The 3,864-nt window shown below is 44.1% G+C and overlaps 1 long non-coding RNA gene across 1 annotated transcript; it reads left to right on the plus strand.

The window, feature by feature from the left end:
* Positions 1-684: 684 nt before the first annotated feature.
* LOC146188352 (uncharacterized) lies at positions 685-3,452 on the plus strand. The gene is made up of 2 exons (XR_014707191.1): positions 685-775; positions 3,014-3,452. It is a non-coding gene; the product is annotated as an uncharacterized LOC146188352 (long non-coding RNA).
* Positions 3,453-3,864: the final 412 nt, after the last annotated feature.

Below are 3,864 nucleotides of genomic sequence, written 5' to 3' on the forward strand. Positions count from 1 at the left end.
ACTGCTTCTCATTTTGTGGCCTGTACCGCAGAAATCACTTAGGTGGGCTGGGAGACCTTGTCATTGCCTGTTCTAATATTTATCCCTCTGGCATTTTATAGAGCGAGGAGCTTCTTTCATAATTCATTCATTTGGCACTGTTGATAAGGATGTTTTTAACTTGTTCTATTGCAATTTCGGGGCCCTGAACTTTGTCGACAGCTTGGCTTGTTATCTTGCTTCCTTGAGATCTGTGAATATGTTTCTAGTTTTTACTGTCGCTTTTCTATCCGCATATCTCTTCTTCTGTGGCTTCTTTTCATGGTCGCTTTTTCCAGTGTTGGTGTTTACATTTTATTCATCTGTGCAGGATAGTGAAAAGAAAACGAAAGGCAGTATAGAACAGAGCACCAGATAAAAGGAGCAGAACTGAAGAATTTACAGCTTTGCAGAAAAAGACCACGATGAAATTTGCAAGGAGAGAAGAAGGGAGCACTTATCCAAGGGGAAGAGGTCACCTGCCTTGGGGCAGAGCATTCCGACCAGTTACGTGGGTGTGTGATGGTGGGCTGTCGGCTTTGACGGTTTCAAGCGGCCTCCACTGGCTTCTGCTTTGGTTATGTGGGCTGAGGCATTCCCCGTCTACGCTACGAGCAATTCACTTTGCAACACAATCTCATGCTGTGCAGTAAGCATCATTCTCTTCAAGTTCAAACTACAACATACTGTTCAGCTGTGCGGCAAACATTGTGATCTTCATGAAGTACCATCTGCACCACTCCTTCATTTAACCTGGGTAAATATGGCATACACGTACGCCATCTGGACGAGTGCGGCCGAGGTTTGCTAGCGTAATGTCGGACCAATTTAGGCAATGTGACATAATTCGCAGTGCTTTCACATTACTGCACCTAAGCAGAATTGAGTGCACTTTCTTTCTTTTGCAATTTCTTTTGGAAGGGGGGGGGGGAAGGGAGCAGTTCTTTTATCTGCACTAGAGTATGCAGGTTGTGCCACAAATTTTTCTCAAAGTTGGCAAATCTCATGAATCCTTGCAGCTCATTGACCTATTTGTAACTTTTTAGCATATGGAATACCTTTCCTGCAGTTTTCGTCTGTTTTATATTGTCACAAACCCTGCCTTAACGATTAACAGAGGTGCGGGGTCCACTTTACGGTTACCCGTCGTCCCTCTATGAGGTTTGAGAACACAGTTAAAAGTTAGGCCGGTCAACCAGTGAAGTGCGTGTGTTGGTGTGTGATCAAGGAATAAATTTATGCGTCACTTTTTTAACACACATTGGGAACATATATAGGTAGTAGTCCAAATTACACTGCATAAAAAATTCATAAAACACCAGGACATGATAGTAATAAAAAACGACTCAATAAATGACAAGAGAAAAAACCGACAATGAACAAACGCTGCTATAAAGAAGACTATAAAATAACAAAGCAAGTATTCAAGAGATAGTAAGTAAGGGCGAGAGTTCCACAAAAACACAGCGTAAAATACTAAGCCAGGTCAAGGTTTAAACAAAGGCAAAAAGAATATTCAATTAACCGACAGTCTGTAGTAAAACGGATTCTCACAGCCCTCTTATCTAATGAGGTATCGTAATCGCAGAGTTGACCGGTAGCGGCGGCCGTATAGGGAGTGGGGACGACAAGTTGGTCGTGGGCTCGGTGAAAAAAACAAGACACTTTCCTGGAGCAAGCAGCCACGAGAGTAAACGATTTTGTATAGCAGGCCATCACATAGGCATAGGCAAAACTGGCTGTTCGAGGTTGGGTCTTGAGCAGCAGCTAAGAACGACTCCAGATACTGATCGGTGTGTTCCTCGGTTCAAAAGGTATGAGTATTTGGAAATCTCTGAGATAAAGCAGTGACGTAATGATCAAAGTTGTCCGCGTCGCATTCCGTCGTGGCAGGTGGCAACCAGGAGAGGCAGTCTCCATCTGCGCGCTGTCGGCTACGTTTGTATGAAATGCTGTAGTCGTATTCTTGCAAGCGAAGTGCCCAGCGGGCTAGGCGACTAGACGGATCACAGAGATTGAGTAGCCAGCATAGGGAATGGTGATCGGTTACTACTACGAAAGGCTCTCCGTACAGGTAGCAGCGAAACCGCTGCACGGCGAAAACAACCGCGAGACATTCCTGCTCGGTGATGGTGTAGTTGTGCTCAGTCTTGATTAGAGTCCGACTGGCGTAAGCAATCACATGTTCACAGTCGTCATAGCGCTAAACGAGGACAGCACTGAGGCCTATGCCACTTGCGTCCGTGTGCATTGAAGTTGGAGCAGAAGGGCAGAAATGCCGTAAGATAGGATGTGATGTTAGGAGGAACCTCAGTTGTCGGAAAGGATGAGTCGCATTACCTCACCGACTTGAACTTGTGCAGTGTGCAAAATGGCTCCATTCTGCACAGCTAGTACACTGCAAGTCATGTACTTTGCGCTGTAGCCTGGCGAGTCACAGCGACCATCCCCTGCCAGGTCTGTTGTTGTCCCTACAAGCTCACTAGCAAGTTCTGCTTGCCTTTGCTGAAAAAGCTGCAAAGAGGGAGATGTTCAATTTAGAGGCTACAAACTTGCAGTCATGTGGTTGCCTTAATGCATATTAGGATGAGGGGGACAGGTTTCAAATGCTGCATTGCTTTTCACTTTTCTCACAGCACATTTACTAAAAAAAAATATTGCAAAAATTATGCCTTCAGTACTAGAGCATACAGCTGGTCTATTAAACATGTAGCCAAAGGCAACAGAGATGTGCAGTAGCAGGTGCATTGCACTGCAATGCCTCCGCTGTTGCATATATGCTGCATTTTATATGTTTTATATGTTGCATTTTAGCTTGAAGTTGTCATGAAAGGATGCGACATCTAGTTATCGAGTTAATGACATATACTTTGACTTGAATGTTGTATGAGAGATATCCTTATTGTCAAACCTCATTTCTGGCAGGTAGCAAGTGTGCCCGTTGGTAGTTGTAGTAGGTCCTCTCTATGATGCCTTGCACCCCAATGGATTGCAGGAACCGAAGAACTGAAGCTATACCGCAGCCAGAGAACAAGATGCCTGCAGCCAGAAGGACATTTCTTGCTGCTTTTCCTTCAACCAGTGGTTGGCTTTTCCAGAGGAAAGAATGCTGCAGTGAGCATGTCCCCTTCACAGTCACAAGGCTTCCCGCTATGCTAAGGTAAAGGGTTCTTGTTTGCCCGCACATTGTTCATGTCTCAAGAAGCGGTCGCAGGCAACCCTCGAACACAAGGAATTTTCGCTCTTTGTAGAGGGGTTCCTCAATCGCTGACTGGGCCGTTTCATCCTGATGGCCGCTGAAAAAGAAGTGCAGTGATGTCAGCGATTGGTGCCATGTGATTGTTAATATTATGAACTAATACGTAGCAGCCGTGGATGTTCATCTCGGAATGTCTTGGCTGTAAAATGTGCTAAATAAAGCTGCTGTCAAAGTTTATAGTAGGTATGCATTTTTTTTTATTCTATCAACAGGGAACAGAAAAATGCCATGGCAAATTAGGTACACTTTAGGGCTGCGCAACGTATATTTTTTTCACAACAGAATCAAATATCCTTGTGCATCTTAGTGACTTGTTCAAATATTTGTGCAAAATTAAACTTCAAAGTGCATGTGATGGCTCCGTAGTAGCTCTAAAGACAGCACTAATGTACACTAGGCAGACACATCATGACCATATTGTGTAAGGAAAAATTGCCCTTTTGCTACCTGACGCAACTATAAATATCCTAACACCACGTCCGAGATTAATGGTGTGCAATGTATGTATGAGGCATGGTCCCTATAGACTCATCAAGGCAATATTTGTTGACCCATTAAGTGTATTACCACATTCTTAATCATGTCAA

Source organism: Amblyomma maculatum, chromosome 5, assembly GCF_055883805.1.
Source record: "Amblyomma maculatum isolate TAMU_Amacu chromosome 5, ASM5588380v1, whole genome shotgun sequence".
Taxonomy (NCBI): domain Eukaryota; kingdom Metazoa; phylum Arthropoda; class Arachnida; order Ixodida; family Ixodidae; genus Amblyomma; species Amblyomma maculatum.